The sequence below is a fragment of the Rutidosis leptorrhynchoides genome, chromosome 3 (assembly GCF_046630445.1).
Source record: "Rutidosis leptorrhynchoides isolate AG116_Rl617_1_P2 chromosome 3, CSIRO_AGI_Rlap_v1, whole genome shotgun sequence".
NCBI lineage: Eukaryota > Viridiplantae > Streptophyta > Magnoliopsida > Asterales > Asteraceae > Rutidosis > Rutidosis leptorrhynchoides.
The window spans coordinates 479,124,449-479,142,534 of NC_092335.1; the positions used below are offsets into that span (position 1 = coordinate 479,124,449).

Sequence of the window (18,086 nt, forward strand, 5' to 3'; positions counted from 1 at the left end):
TGTTAGATGTATAGATAATTGAAAAACACCCAAGATAGACTTAAGATTCATGTTAATCGGATATGTATAGCCCTCGTTATGGTTAATTAAAGGTTTGTGATTTTGATGCTTAAAAATTTATTTCGGTTTAAAAATTCGTAATTGAAACTGTGAATCTGGGAAAGTATGCTATATATTCAGGTCCGGAGAGGTATATAGTTGTATTGCTTGCGGAAAAAAAAACATTTGGTTTTCATTTAGATATTGTCCAATTCCGATAAAAGAGTCAAAATCTATGGCCAAATCAAAGTTAGAATTTTATATTATTTAAAACCGGACAGAACAGTTTTATTGGGATGCGTGTGACCTGATCTCAGAATTCTTTGTTCACGGTTGCGTGCGTATCGAAAAATTAATAAGTTTAGACTCCATAAACGCGTCATTTGGATACTTTTTGGATTTGATATGATTTTTCAAAGTTTATACATGAGTACCGAAACGATTCAGCATTAAAGCCTGGTACGTTTTTAGTCACTGCGAGCTTTCTGTTTAGGTTAGAGGTTGTGCTTCGGATATGTTATAGTCGACTAAATTTCGGAGATTTTGGCGCGTATTTCAAGTCAAGCGGACCTGTACTTATTTTTATAAAAATTCTGGAAGTTGACTACATTATTTAAGCTAAATATTATGTGCAATTGACTTTGTTTGACCAAATGGGTTAATGGGTCAAAATGGGTAACAGTCAGTGTAGAAAAGTCCCAAACGTCGATTTAAGTAAGTTTAAAGGTTGTGGTGTTTAAAAAAAATAAGTTGTGGCATGTTTTGGTCAAAATGGGTGTTTATGACCTATTTGGGTCATACGAGCCTACTTTGACCCATATGCGAAATTTTGAGAACCAAAGGTATGTAACACATCCCGTATATTGATTTAAGTATGTTTGCAAGTTTTGGTGCTTTAAAAATGAGTTTGGGTCAAATTTGGTTTAAAGAAAGTTTTATGACTCATTCGGGTCAAACGTGCATAAATTGACCCATATGCATAATTTTGGAAAACGAAAGTCACCAACACATCTAAAATGTCATTTTTGAGCTGTGATAAAAATTTGGTTAAGTCAGGTCAGCCGGATTCAAATTTGGATCGTCAACCGAAAATTTTAGTATTTTTACAAAATTGTCAAAATGACTCTCGGACCTACTTTGAGGACTCGCAAGTTGAAATCAGTTAAGTTTAGATAAAAACTATTATTTGGTATTGAAAGTATTTGCGACAAGCTTTAAAACGATATATTATTTGTATAATTTTGTTGAGTTTAAACAGATATAAAACAAGCGAGAAAATGGGCAATCGTTGCTGATTTTGAACACTTGCAAAAAATTTAATCAGCATTTTATGTTTCGGGAGACTGTTTTCGCGAGGTCATAACTTTAAAACCGTAACTCCATTTTTGTCAAATAAATTGTCTATAGAAAGGTGGGATGACATACTTTCCAATGGTCATGACCTAAGGTATTATATCAAATTGGTGGGACCCGAAATCAGCTGCAAAATACCTAAAAATACATATATGTAATTAATATTTTTTTTTTGTTATATAAAAATGGATAACTTAAGTTTGACCTATGTTTGACTATTTGACCAACTTGAGTTATATTATGATATTGTTGACTTGTGTTGACTATGTTGACTGTGTTTGATTTACATTTGACTTACTTTGACTATTTTTGACTTTTGTTGACTTTTGCTGACTTTTGCTAGATTTTGCTAAATTTGTGAGTCGGACTTGAGCAATAGGACTATACGAACCCTATGACCTGACCTAGCTTGTTAGACATTTATTAACCAACATATATTCTTTAGGATGAGGTCTACGGTTACTTGCATTCCGAGTATTGGTTCCATCTACGTGAATTGTTTATTGGGCTACAAAGGTGAGTTTCATTTGCTCCCTTTTTTACTCATTACATTTTTGGGCTGAGAATACATGCAAATGCTTTATTAACTGTTTTACAATATTTATATGTGTGAGTTTCATTTGCTCCCTTTTTAATTGCTTTTGCAATATATATTTTTGGACTGAGAATACATGCGCTGCTTTTATAAATATTTACGAAATAGACACAAGTACTTAAAAATATATTCTACGTTGAGTTGTACCACTGGCATACTTCCCTGTAGCTTGGTAACTACTATTTACATGTGGTATTTAAACGCGAATCCTGTTGATAGATCTATCGGGCCTGACAACCCCAACCGGGCTGGACGACCAGTATTCAACGGTTGCACAGTACTTCGTTTCGTGACTACACTTGGTACAGTGTAGTGAGATTTCATAATAAAGGGAATATGCGACATTAATTAAATGTTAAGTATGGTTACCAAGTACTCAACCACTTAGAATGCTTTACATACACTTGCGAGTGTATTATGTTTATGATTATGAAATCTTGTGGTCTATTGAAAACTATTGATAACTGTTGTTACGATAAACCTATGAACTCACCAACCTTTTGGTTGACACTTTTAGCATGTTTATTCTCAGGTCTTTCAAAAGTGCTTCCGCTGTCTGCTTGCTATTTGCTCAAGGTGATGCATGGAGTCTTTTATGCCATATTTTCAAAAAGACATTGCATTTAAATATTAATGTTATAATCTGTTATTAAATAAATTGATGATTTACTCATTTTGTATAAGTTGTCATATATATTTGGGATATGTCTATATTTTGGTAAACTTTCTATGTATAGAAAGTATGCTTTTTTTTTTTTAAATTAATGCAATGTTTTATCAAAACGTATCATATAGAGGTCGAAACCTCGCTGTGGGACCGTAGATAACGTACCGCGTCAATAGCGATTTTGGCGGGTCGTTAGAGATGGTATCAGAGCGGTGGTTCTAGGGAATTAGATGCATTAGTGTGTCTGACCTGGACCGTTAGGATACATTAGTGATCTAGTCTAGAACCGTGTCGTTATACTTATATGTGATTATGTGCATATTCTGACTTTAATATAACATTATTACTACTATCGGTGAGAAAGTATTTCTCCTTTCGATTTCAAGACTTTTCCTGCTCATGCGAGTTCATTTTTAACACCCCGATTAGTGAAGCCATGAAGCGTCATTCAGGACTTTCAAAATTCCCGACATTCCTACGTGAGTTATCATTCGTGATATATTATGTGCTTATGTGCTTCGATTAAGAAATTCCGAACATCTCGATTTGTGAACCGAAAGGCATCATTTCCGACGTACAAAGATTCTTCATATTTTCCAAGACATTCTTATGACGTTCCCTTTCAATATTATCAATTATAATATTATATTCTCGTACTATTTTTAGTGCACCTTTTTTTTTTTAAATCATTTTGATTTATAAATTCTGGAAAATGACACTTGAGTTTTATATCCATAAATATTCTGGAGTAATGTTGGAATAGAAGCATGAGTTAGTGCAATATGATGACAGTTGATCGCGTGATTATATTACAGTAAGTCATGCGGAAGTTCTAATGGAACGTGATGGTGGTAAAGTTTGATCAATCTTACCCTTACCATGTATCATGTTACATGACTCCTTTATTTTCTCTGCTGACATCTGAATATACTAAGACTCTATATGTGACATCATTTGAAGTCACATATGATTTTCCGTATTTGTCATATCATACTTGTACTCCGAACAGTTCATCCGAAGGTATTCGTCATTAAAGGAACATGATTCCGTTTTACCCAACTTTCATACTTAACTACAAGATGTCCGATCTTACTACGTCAAGATGAACAATCTATCCTCACTTGTTTCCTAAACGCCGTTTAATCACACCAACCAAAATTTCGGGACGAAATTTTCTTTAAGGGGTAGGTAATGTAACAACCCGACTTTTTCCCTTAAAAACTTAACAACTGTCTGTTAAATTCAACGTTTTTCAACGCTAAATTTTTATTTTTTTTTTAAAATATATATATATTATTACATAAGTTTTATAGGTGTTAAATAAAACACTACAATTAGTGTAACCTGAAAAAAAAAAAATAAATAAAATAATAATAAAATAAAATAATTTTTTTCCAGAGAACGAAACGTATGAGTACTTAATATAAATATTATATTTTACAATAATTGAGTTCTAAAATCATTTTAATTAATTAGTATACTCTTAAATTAAACTCGGGGAATTATTTTAAACACTTATATTTTCAATAAAAGACATATATTATTTAGATTAAAAATATATTAAATAAGTATTTATGAAAAACACCAACTAGGTACGATGTCTAGAATTTAAAAGGTTTCGAACAATATATATGTAAATGTATTTTATAAATATAAAAATTTACCAATTATTGAAGCATATTAAGATAAAATACATTGGGTTTTAGATATAGGATAAAAATTTAATTATAACCCGTGATTACATAGTAATACCCGTGTTTAATTATTATACCCGTGACTACACATTATTACGTCCGTGATATCAATAATTGAGATAGATTTATCACCCGTGACTCTTTATCCCATCTATATTATTAAACCTAATTCATTTCATCTAACACACATGTACATGGACTCTCTCCTTAAAACACCAATTACTATTTATCATCATCATCATCGATCTTCTTTCCTTATAAACACCTTCAAGAAATCACTTGATCATAAAATCGTTTACATATTCGGACTCCTCTCGAAGAGCTCTACTCAGCCATACCAACAATTTCTTGATTTGTGTAAGTTTTAAAAACTAATTTTCTAGTTTTCATATTTTTGTTACATATTAGGGTAGATATAGTGTCTAGTGCTCAAGTCCTTGTATGTATGCATGATATTGTTCGTTAATTTGATCATTTGTTGACTTGTTGATGAATCACGAATTTGAATGGTATGCTACTGATATGAACATGATATTTTCAGTTTATAAAATACTTATAAATGAAATCCTTGTGAAAAACTATTAATTTTAGGCTCAAGAATCACTTGATTTCGTTTAGAATTGCTTCCGGTATGATTAATTGAAGTTTAACATGATATTACATGAAATCCGAATTGTTTTGCCATGTTTCTGGAATTTTGACTTTGTTATCTGTAAATATAAGTATGTAGATGGATTACTATTGAAAAACTACTAATTTTAGGCTCAAGAATCAATTGATTTCGTTATCGTATGCTCCCGATATGTTAAATTGAAGTTTTCATGTGATCTTGCTATGAATCCGAATTTTCTGAGATGAATGCTTTATGATTGAGTTTGTGAACTGATGTTAGATGTATAGATAATTGAAAAACACCCAAGATAGACTTAAGATTCATGTTAATCGGATATGTATAGCCCTCGTTATGGTTAATTAAAGGTTTGTGATTTTGATGCTTAAAAATTTATTTCGGTTTAAAAATTCGTAATTGAAACTGTGAATCTGGAAAAGTATGCTATATATTCAGGTCCGGAGAGGTATATAGTTGTATTGCTTGCGAAAAAAAAAACATTTGGTTTTCATTTAGATATTGTCCAATTCCGATAAAAGAGTCAAAATCTATGGCCAAATCAAAGTTAGAATTTTATATTATTTAAAACCGGACAGAACAGTTTTATTGGGATGCGTGTGACCTGATCTCAGAATTCTGGGTTCACGGTTGCGTGCGTATCGAAAAATTAATAAGTTTAGACTCCAGAAAAGCGTCATTTGGATACTTTTTGGATTTGATATGATTTTTCAAAGTTTATACATGAGTACCGAAATGATTCAGCATTAAAGCCTGGTACGTTTTTAGTCACTGCGAGCTTTCTGTTTAGGTTAGAGGTTGTGCTTCGGATATGTTATAGTCGACTAAATTTTGGAGATTTTGGCGCGTATTTCAAGTCAAGCGGACCTGTACTTATTTTTATAAAAATTCTGGAAGTTGACTACATTATTTAAGCTAAATATTATGTGCAATTGACTTTGTTTGACCAAATGGGTTAATGGGTTAAAATGGGTAACAGTCAGTGTAGAAAAGTCCCAAACGTCGATTTAAGTAAGTTTAAAGGTTGTGGTGTTTAAAAAAAATAAGTTGTGGCATGTTTTGGTCAAAATGGGTGTTTATGACCCATTTGGGTCATACGAGCCTACTTTGACCCATATGCGAAATTTTGAGAACCAAAGGTATGTAACACATCCCGTATATTGATTTAAGTATGTTTGCAAGTTTTGGTGCTTTAAAAATGAGTTTGGGTCAAATTTGGTTTAAAGAAAGTTTTATGACTCATTCGGGTCAAACGTGCATAAATTGACCCATATGCATAATTTTGGAAAACGAAAGTCACCAACACATCTAAAATGTCATTTTTGAGCTGTGATAAAAATTTGGTTAAGTCGGGTCAGCCGGATTCAAATTTGGATCGTCAACCGAAAATTTTAGTATTTTTACAAAATTGTCAAAATGACTCTCGGACCTACTTTGAGGACTCGCAAGTTGAAATCAGTTAAGTTTAGATAAAAACTATTATTTGGTATTGAAAGTATTTGCGACAAGCTTTAAAACGATATATTATTTGTATAATTTTGTTAAGTTTAAACAGATATAAAACAAGCGAGAAAATGGGCAATCGTTGCTGATTTTGAACACAACAAAAATTTTATCAGCATTTTATGTTTCGGGAGACTGTTTTCGCGAGGTCATAACTTTCAAACCGTAACTCTATTTTTGTCAAATAAATTGTCTATAGAAAGGTGGGATGACATACTTTCCAATGGTCATGACCTAAGGTATTATATCAAATTGGTGGGACCCGAAATCAGCTGCAAAATACCTAAAAATACATATATGTAATTAATATTTTTTTTTTGTTATATAAAAATGGATAACTTAAGTTTGACCTATGTTTGACTATTTGACCAACTTGAGTTATATTATGATATTGTTGACTTGTGTTGACTATGTTGACTGTGTTTGATTTACATTTGACTTACTTTGACTATTTTTGACTTTTGTTGACTTTTGTTGACTTTTGTTGACTTTTGCTAGATTTTGCTAAATTTGTGAGTCGGACTTGAGCAATAGGACTATGCGAACCCTATGACCTGACCTAGCTTGTTAGACATTTATTAACCAACATATATTCTTTAGGATGAGGTCTACGGTTACTTGCATTCCGAGTATTGGTTACATCTACGTGAATTGTTTATTGGGCTACAAAGGTGAGTTTCATTTGCTCCCTTTTTTACTCATTACATTTTTGGGCTGAGAATACATGCAAATGCTTTATTAACTGTTTTACAATATTTATATGTGTGAGTTTTATTTGCTCCCTTTTTAATTGCTTTTGCAATATATATTTTTGGACTGAGAATACATGCGCTGCTTTTATAAATGTTTACGAAATAGACACAAGTACTTAAAAATATATTCTACGTTGAGTTGTACCACTGGCATACTTCCCTGTAGCTTGGTAACTACTATTTACATGTGGTATTGTAAACGCGAATCCTGTTGATAGATCTATCGGGCCTGACAACCCTAACCGGGCTGGACGACCAGTATTCAACGGTTGCACAGTACTTCGTTTCGTGACTACACTTGGTACAGTGTAGTGAGATTTCATAATAAAGGGAATATGCGACATTAATTAAATGTTAAGTATGATTACCAAGTACTCAACCACTTAGAATGCTTTACATACACTTGCGAGTGTATTATGTTTATGATTATGAAATCTTGTGGTCTATTGAAAACTATTGATAACTGTTGTTACGATAAACCTATGAACTCACCAACCTTTTGGTTGACACTTTTAGCATGTTTATTCTCAGGTCTTTCAAAAGTGCTTCCGCTGTCTGCTTGCTATTTGCTCAAGGTGATGCATGGAGTCTTTTATGCCATATTTTCAAAAAGACATTGCATTTAAATATTAATGTTATAATCTGTTATTAAATAAATTGATGATTTACTCATTTTGTATAAGTTGTCATATATATTTGGGATATGTCTATATTTTGGTAAACTTTCTATGTATAGAAAGTATGCTTTTTTTTTAAATTAATGCAATGTTTTATCAAAACGTATCATATAGAGGTCGAAACCTCGCTGTGGGACCGTAGATAACGTACCGCGTCAATAGCGATTTTGGCGGGTCGTTAGAACAGTACTCTTGACCCCATACAAATAATGTCTCCAAATCTTAAGCGCAAAAACAACGGCCCCCAACACTAAATCATGAGTTGTATAATTCTGCTCGTGAATCTTAAACTGACGTAACGCATACGCAATAACTTTCTTTCGTTGCATCAAAACACAACCAAAGCCTTGACGCGAAGCATCACAATAAACAACAAAATCATCATTATCCTCAGGTAGTGACAATATCGGAGCGGTAGTCAACTTCTTCTTTAAAATCTGAAAAGCAGCCTCTTGTTCATCCTTCTACTCATACTTCTTCCCCTTGTGCGTTAAAGCAGTCAGAGGTTTCGCTATATGAGAGAAATCTTGAATGAACCTTCTATGGTAACCTGCTAATCCTAGAAATTGATGAACCTGAGTAGGAGTTTTCGGAGTTTTCCACTTTTCAATCACCTCAATCTTAGCAGGATCAACTTGTATTCCTTGTTTACTAACAATATGTCCAAGGAATTGAACTTCTCGTAACCAGAAAGCAAACTTAGAGAACGTAGCGTACAACTCTTCTTTTCTCAATAGATCAAGCACTAACCTCAAATGTTCTTCGTGCTCTTCATCACTCTTCGAATAAATAAGGATGTCGTCGATGAACACAATAACGAATTTGTCCATATAGGGTCTACACCAGTGTTGTAAATCTCTAGAGATCTCCCCGAGATCTCCTCCGAGATCTCATTTTTAGAAGGAAACCGAGACGAGATGTTCATCTCCCGAGATTTCTCGGTTAACGGGGTCAAACTTAGTCAAAGTCACGATTTCTAGGATTTTGTTGCTAATTTGTAAGATTTTCTTGTAAAATTCGTAATTTTTAAGATTATCTCGCTCATTTCTCGGATATTTTTGTAAAATCTCGTAAAAACATATATAAATATACATATATTTATATTTTTATGTATATTTTTATTAAAAAAACTATAAAGTCAACGAAAGTCAACGTCCGAGATCTCCCCGAGATTATTCCGAGATGCCGAGATCTCCCTAAAAAAGTCCAAACGAGATCTTCCCGAGATCCGAGTTCTCCAACCTTGGTCTACAATCACGGTTCATGAGGTCCATGAACACAGCAGGTGCATTTGTCAATCCGAACGGCATAACAAGGAACTCAAAGTGACCGTAACGGGTGCGAAAAGCAGTTTTCGAAACATCAGATTCTTTAACACGCAACTGATGATAGCCGGAACGAAGATCGATTTTTGAATAAACAGATGAACCCTGATGTGATGCCCCGTACAAAACCATCGTGTACGAATCATCAACAATAGAATCATTACAAGGTTAAGTACTATATGCGATTTCAAAAAGAGTTTGCATTCATAAATAAAGTGATGTCTAAACCAACTTCGAATGTTTTACAATCCAAAAGCATGCTTCACTAAGTAGAAGCAAATAATAAGTGTATGTGACCACAATGGTCGTTACAAGTCATAGTTCAAAAGTACTTAAGTTTGAATGCAAGGTAAAGTAGTTCATGCGATAGCAATTCTAAGCAGCGGGTGTCTACAGCACGACTAGTACACAGCGGAAGCTAACCTCAAGCACCTGAGAAAAACATGCTTTAAAATGTCAACACAAAGGTTTGTGAGCTATAGTTTAAGTATAACAGTAATGTAAGGTAGGCCACGAGATTTCAGTGCTACAAAGAGCATTTCAAAATAGTATGATAAAGTATATGTTAACCGTGGGCACTTGGTAACTAACTTAACGTTTATACCCCCTGAAAGTACACTTGGCAAGTGCGTATGTTTACGAAGTATTAAACACTCGTTAAATGCTAGCGCTACTAGCCCGAGTGGGGATGTCAAACCCTATGGATCCATATCTAAGATTCGCGTTCACCGGTTCAAAAACCAATGACTAAACGTTACCGAGCTAAAGGGAATGTTTCTGCCGTTATATAACCCACACATATATAAGTTTAAGTACTCGTGCCTAGTATGTAAAACATAAAATCCACATGTATTCTCAGTTCCCAAAATAAGTTAAAGTAAAAAGGGAATGCTATAACTCACAATGATAAAGTAGCGGTAAAAGTCGAGTCGGGAAAAGTGTGCAAGTAATCGGTCCGAAAGTCCTCAACCTAAGTCAAATAGTACTAAGTCAGTAAATCGTCTGAAAAGGTTTAAAAGTATGTAAATAAGGTCTTAAAGTTCATCATCATTCATCATCAAACAAAAGGTGTAAAGTAGGTTTCGTTCATGAAAGTAGTTTAAAACAAAGGCTGACTTCGATCAGTCACCACTGCCTCTACCCTTACTGAATTAAGGTGAGACCAGTGGCCATAGCTCCTTATATGAGTACTTTAAGTGTGGTAAAATTTACAGAAGCAAACTCGTCTTTGTTTTAACCGTGGTGACGGTTTAAGTGCGAGTAGGTCAGAAATTTCTGCACAACGTTAAAAGGACATAGTGACGATCGGAGGGCCATAAATCCTAAACCGTAACTCGGATGAAGATGAGTCTTATATGAAAAGTTATCTACTCGAAAAGAGCTATTTGAAAATCATAATCACAACAGCCCAGGTCTACTGGTCTTTTACAGAAACAGAAAAACAGTAGGTAGAGAAAAGTAAGCAGAATAAAAATGGGTTCCGGTGAGTTTGGTGCTTGATGTTCATCATGGTTCTCATCCTTGATGCCTATAGCTTCAAGTGTACAACTCATTGATGTGTTTACATCATCTTTACCATGGTTTGACCATCATAACCCAAGTGTAAGTCTAAGACATGAAGCACAACTCACTTAAGAGTTGTATGAAGTTTGATGAACCAAAGTTACATCAAAGTCTTAGATCTAACACATACATGAACTTTAAAACTAATAATAAGTTACAAACTTGAAAATGAACTTATGAAATCAAGATCTTAAGTTGTAGAACATCGTTCTTAGTTTGATCTTGAAGATCCAAGACTCAAAAGTCTAGATCTAACATAAGTGTACAAAGTTATAATTAAAAAGTTTCATTTACATGTTCTTGAACTTTTAAAGTTACTTTTAGTTCAAGATTAATGAGATCAAAGTTAACTAGTAACATTTGACCAATCACAACCAACAAACAAGAAATTAAAGTGTATACTATGAAGAAATGAACTAAGTAAACAAGTAATTAGTTCATGGTTTGTTCATACTTTTAAAGATTCAAACCAAAGTTTGATCTTTAAGAAAGTAAACTTTAAAGTTTACTAACATGACTTACAAGTATGATTTGCAACACATGAACTCTAAATCTTTGGAAGCATTAAATGTAGAACATAAACTAAAGAGTTTTGTTCTTGTATGTCTTGTAAGAACAAGATAAATGAAGAATGAAACTAGTAAGTTTGATTCTTGAAGACATGTAAGTAATGACAACAATAATAAGTAAGTAAGCTACAATTAAGATCAAGTAACAAAACAACAAACAAAAATAATGATGATGAGTGTGTTTGGTTCGGTTTTAAGCAAGGGAAAGAAGAGAGAAAAGTTGTTCATATTACTTACAAGATGAGAGAAAATGAGAGAAAGTTTGAGAGAAAATGGTGTAAGTGTTTGTGTGTGTGTTTGAATGAAAGAGTAAAATGAATACTAGTGAGTATGTAGTGTAAAAAAAATTAAAACACCACTAAATGGCCACAAAGGCCGACAGCATTGGGAGAGAGGAGAGGGTGGGAAATGTTTGTTGGTTACTAGCATGAAAAGCTTAGAAAAGTTGGTTAAATGAGGTGCATGCATGGGGATTAAGGAGTAACTAGATTCCAAGTCTCCTTAAACAACTAGTTCATTCTTAAAATGATACTTACATGTATGTATGGGTGATAATGCTAAAAACGAACATATATTTCATAGCATTATTCCTCAAGAAAGACAAGCTTTTAGTTGCAATTGTTCTATTTACAAGTGATATTCGTTTAAATAATAAAAAGTGAAGACAAAAGACAGATTCAACGAATTGAAGACGCAAACGACCAAAAAGCTCAAAAGTACAAAAGACAATCAAAAAGGTTCCAATTATTGATAAGAAACGTCTCGAAATTACAAGAGTACAAGATTCAAAACGCAAAGTACAAAATATAAAATTGTACGCAAGGACGTTCGAAAATCCGGAACCGGGACCAGAGTCAACTCTTAACGCTCGACGCAACGGACTAAAAATTACAAGTTAACTATGTATATAAATATAATATAATATATAATTAATTATATTAATTATATATATATTATATATATAATAAAAACCGTCGGCAGAGAAAGACTCCAAGATGTGAGCTGGAATTTCAAACTCCGCGACTCGCGGAGTTTGAAGGCAAAATTCACCGCGAGTCGCGGAGCCCCAAAAATCAAAAATCCCTATAAAGCAAACCGAATTCTGATCAAAATTTCATATTCTATTTCTCTCTTCTCTCATATATACGATATATATATATATATATAATTTATATTTTAAATTTAATTTTAATTATAATTCTAATAATAAGGGTATGTTAGCGAATATTGTAAGGGTGTAAGTCGAAATTCTGTCCGTGTAACGCTACGCTATTTTTAAATCATTGTAAGTTATGTTCAACCTTTTTATATTAATGTCTCGTAGCTAAGTTATTATTATGCTTATTTAAAACGAAGTAATCATGATGTTGGGCTAATTACTAAAATTGGGTAATTGGGCTTTGTACCATAATTGGGGTTTGGACAAAAGAACGACACTTGTGGAAATTAGACTATGGGCTATTAATGGGCTTTATATTTGTTTAACTAAATGATAGTTTGTTAATGTTAATATAAAGATTTACAATTGGGCGTCCCTATAAATTACCATATACACTCGATCGGACACGATGGGCGGGGTATTTATATGTACGAATAATCGTTCATTTAACCGGACACGGGAATGGATTAATAGCCACTAGAATAATTAAAACAGGGGTGAAATTACATTCAAGGGTAATTGGTGTAATTGTTAACAAAGTAGTAAAACCTTGGTTTACACGCAGTCGATAACCTGGTGTATTCATTAAACAAAGTATTAAAACCTTGTTACAATTCGAATCCCCAATTAGTTGGAATATTTAACTTCGGGTATAAGAATAATTTGATGAGGACACTCGCACTTTATATTTATGACTGATGGACTGTTATGGACAAAAACCAGACGGACATATTAAATAATCCAGGACAAAGGACAATTAACCCATGGGCATAAAACTAAAATCAACACGTCAAACATCATGATTACGGAAGTTTAAATAAGCATAATTCTTTTATTTCATATTTAATTTCCTTTATTTTATATTTAATTGCACTTCTAATTATCGCACTTTTATTTATTGTTATTTAATCGCACTTTTAATTATCGTACTTTTTAATTATCGAAATTTTATTTTATCGCACTTTTATTATTCGCAATTTCATTATCGTTATTTACTTTACGCTTTAATTTAAGTCTTGTATTTATTTTATATTTTACATTAGGTTTTAACTGCGACTAAAATCTTAAAATCGACAAACCGGTCATTAAACGGTAAAAAACCCCCCTTTATAATAATAATATTACTTATATATATATTTGTATTTTTATAAAAGTAAACTAATATAGCGTTGAGCTTTGTTTAAAGATTTCCCTGTGGAACGAACCGGACTTACTAAAAACTACACTACTGTACGATTAGGTACACTGCCTATAAGTGTTGTAGCAAGGTTTAAGTATATCCATTCTATAAATAAATAAATATCTTGTGTAAAATTGTATCGTATTTAATAGTGTTTTCTGCTAAAATTAATAACTATTTTATATACACCTCGCAAAACATCAAGTATTTTTGGCGCCGCTGCCGGGGACTTATCTTAAAAGCCGGAAGCGCAACGCTAATATAAAAAAAAAGGATTTTTTGTTTACTTTTATAAAAATTCGTTTTTGTAAAAATACGTTTTAATTATTCGAAAATATAAAAAGAAAAACAAAAATATAATTATTTTTAAGATTTTGTTAAATATTTAAGTTTTATAAGTTTCTTTATTTTTATTTTAGTTTATAAAAATATAAGTTTTATTTTAATATCTTTTATTTATTTAAAATCAGAAAACAGAAAATAAAAAAAAAATAAAGAAAAAACGCGTCGAATTTAAAGCTGTCAGCTGAAATTTGAAACCCCGCGAGTCGCGGGGTTTGAAGCATTATATACCGCAAGTCGCGGAGCTTCTCTGACAGGCGACAAAAAAACCCTAATCCTGCATTAATTACGATTATTAATTATTTATTATTATTATTTAACCCTAATTATTATTATTATTATTATTAGTTTTATTTTTACTTTTACTTTTTATTTAATTTATGTATTTAGTATTAATTAGTTTTATTAAATTGTAAAATTAGTAGTTTTATTAAATAAAATAATATAAAAATAATATTTTTATAAAAATTGTACTTTTTACAACTTTTTATATATTTTTATATTTTGTCCCTTTTTAATCATTGTAGCGTAATATTTGTATTTTTAGCTCATATTTAATTTTAAACTTAGTTTTTGCTATAGTTATTTTTACTCCTAGATTTTTAGGCTTTGCCGTAGAATTCCTTAAGTGCTTTTTCTTTAGACTAAGATTTAGGTACTTTAGAATTTTGCGACGCCTTTTTAAGTTTTAGTTTCTTTTTAAGTTATTTCCATTTGGAATTTAGTTTTTCCTGTAAGCTTTAATATTTTTAGACGACTTTTACTATGTACCAATTGTCATTCCAATTAGTAATTTCAATTTGCGATTATAATTTTAAGTTAGTTGTAGTAATAAGGTTAGGTTAGTTAAGTATTTTTAAGTTTTTATAAGTTTCTTTTATTTTTCCGTCACCTTTTATTTTTCAACCATTTTTTTTCTTTTTCGACCTTTTGCGACGAACTCTTTTTCTCTCTTATTTCTCGCCATTCTAGTTTTTAGGACTTAGAATTTTTTCTACTTCTTATCTAAATTTCTTAAAATTACGAAAATTTATTTTAAGTGGTTAAATTGATAGACATCAAAATTTTCTGGTCGTAGTAATAGTTGGATTTGTACGTGGACCGGGTTATTGGAGCCAAACAGTCCTCAATTATATTGAGACCAAACGAATCCTGCCCCTCTGCTGCATCTTTTGGCTATTCGAAATGTGGGCAAAATCAGAAAAGTCTATTGATTGGATAACTTATTATAATTTTTCTTTCCTTTTAAAAACTAATAGGAAATTCAGTGAATGCACCGAGCAAGACGTTCACCACCTTTTGTACGTTCACCACCTGTAACTAGATCAAGACATTTAGCAAATATTGTCGCCGTTGATTTTTCTTTAGAATCGTCATCTAGTCGAACAAGAACTCCAACTCAAATTTCCGATAATCCATCTTTTGAACCCGACTTCACAATTAAGAACCCGGAGCATATTCAAGGACAATTCCAAGATCTTGAACCACTAATTATTCCTCCTGAGCCACAAACCATTAAATCAGAATCCTCTAGTGATTCGTATTCAACAAATTCAATTATGGAAGTAACGGAACCTCTAAGTATGGAAGATCGAATGAGAGCCACACGCACGGGCCAAGGTCACGCCATTATTAAGCCAGAAGTTAATGCGCCAGATTATGAAATCAAAGGACAAATTCTACACATGGTAACTAACCAATGCCAATTCAGTGGTGCACCGAATGAAGATCCTAACGAACACCTTCGTACGTTTAAAAGAATTTGTACACTATTCAAAATCCGAGAAGTGGAAGATGAGCAGATCTATCTCATGTTGTTTCCTTGGACTTTAAAAGGAGAAGCCAAAGATTGGTTAGAATTGTTACCTGAAGGGGCGATTGACAGATGGGATGTCTTAGTTGAAAAATTTCTTCAAAGATTCTTTCCGGCATCTAAAGCCGTGAGACTTCAAGGAGAAATTGTTACGTTCACACAAAAGCCAAATGAAACATTATATGAGGCGTGGACAAGATTCGGAAGGATGTTGAGAGGATGTCCTCAACACGGTTTAGACATTTATCAAATAGTACAAATATTCTACCAAGGTGTCAACGTTGCTACACGAAAAGACATCGACATAACAGCTGGTGGTTCCATTATGAAGAAAACCGCAACTGAAGCTTACAAAATTATTGATAACACAGCCTCCCACTCGCATGAGTGGCACCAAGAAAAAGATATTTTTCGTTCATCTAAAGTGGCTAGAGCCGATTCTAGCCATGACTTTGATTCCGTTTCAGCAAAAATAGATGCTTTCGAAAGACGAATGGAAAAGATGAATAAAGATATTCACGCAATACGAATCAGTTGTGAGCTATGCGGTGGACCACACTTATTGAAAGATTGTCACATTGAACCAACATTGGAACAACGAGAGAATGTTTCCTATATGAACCAAAGGCCTGGAAATAATTATCAAAATAATTATCAACCGCCAAAGCTAAACTTCAATCGAAATCAAAACATTCTTTACAATCCAAAAGGACCCGAAAATAACTGGTATAACCAACAAGGTCCGAATAACCAACCAACTCAAAACAACACTTTCAATCAACAAAGACCTGGCTTATATAAACCACAACAACAAACCGAAGAGAAAAAGTCAAATATGGAAGACGTGGTATTCAAGCTAGTTAAATCTCAAACACAATTTATTGAAACTCAAACCCAAACGAACGAGAGATTTGATCAGTCATTAAGAACTCAACAAGCTTCCATTTTGAATCTAGAAAAACACGTAGGTACTCTTGCTAGCATGATGAGTGAGAGGGAACAAGGAAAGCTACCAAGTAATACTGAAGTAAATCCTCGGAATGAGAATGTTAATATGGTTTCAACGAATTCTGAAAAACCAGCACCAGAAGATGGGAAGGTTTTAGATGAGAGTAACAATGAAGAAGTTACACCACCACCACCCGAGTATGTAAAGCCAGTGGTGGCACCATACAAACCACCCATCCCGTTTCCAAGAAAAGGAGTTGAGTATGAGCAAGTAATAAGTAATAAAGATTGTGATACTTCTGGAAAGAAGAAGAAGAAAAAGAATAAGAAAGTACAAGAAACAAAAGCCGTAGAAGTAAACCCGGTGAAGACAGTTCCACCAAAACCTCCACCTAGGGTAGGTGATCCGGGTGAATTTATTGTTCCCTGTCTACTTAGTGATTGTGTCATGTATGATGCACTAGCAGATTTAGGTGCAAGTGTAAGTGTTATGCCTCTTTCATTATATAAGAGATTAGGAGTAGGAAAGTTAAGTCCAACGGATATGAGTGTTCGACTCTTTGATCAAACCATTAAGCACCCAGTTGGAATTGCTGACAACCTACCCATTCAAGTAGGCAATTTAACCTTTCTAGTCGAATTTATTGTCATTGACATAGAAGAGGACCCAAACATTCCTCTAATTTTAGGTCGGCCATTCTTAGCGTCCACCAAGGCGTTATTTGATGTAGGAAATGGAAGAATGACACTTAAAAGTGGTGACAAATCGATCACCTTTATGATTCGAAAGTCTAAATCTCCACCAGCCAAAACCGTTGAACCAGTAAAAACAATTGGTAAGAACCATGTGTTTTTACCAACTCCAACGGTAATACTTAGCAATAATGAAACGCCTAAGTGTGGGGAAAATGAAGTAACACCTAATGATGACATGATAACAAAGAACCCCGTTGTTAATACGAAATTAAATGATCCCGTTATTAATAGTTCAATGAAGAAACTTATTAAACGGATTCGCGATGCTAGAACCAAGGGGAACTTTAAGTTATGTAACAGGTTAGTATCCAATCTATCACCTAAAGAAAAGGAGAAACTAGTTGAAATTGTGGAAATTACACAGGAATCCGACCAATGGCTTAAAGAAAAAGTCACGGATATGCAAGTTGATTATGGACCAAGAGAAATTAACGATGAAGTTAATCACAATTTTGACACCACGGCTACCTAAGTGTGGGGAGATTCAAATGTTCTAAAAAGAAAATGCTATCTAGAGTTAGTT

The 18,086-nt window shown here is 33.1% G+C and overlaps 1 non-coding gene across 1 annotated transcript; it reads right to left on the minus strand.

The window, feature by feature from the left end:
• Positions 1-15,989: 15,989 nt before the first annotated feature.
• On the minus strand, positions 15,990-16,096 carry LOC139903540 (small nucleolar RNA R71). The gene has a single exon (XR_011778354.1). It is a non-coding gene; the product is annotated as a small nucleolar RNA R71 (small nucleolar RNA).
• Between the last annotated feature and the right edge of the window lie 1,990 nt (positions 16,097-18,086).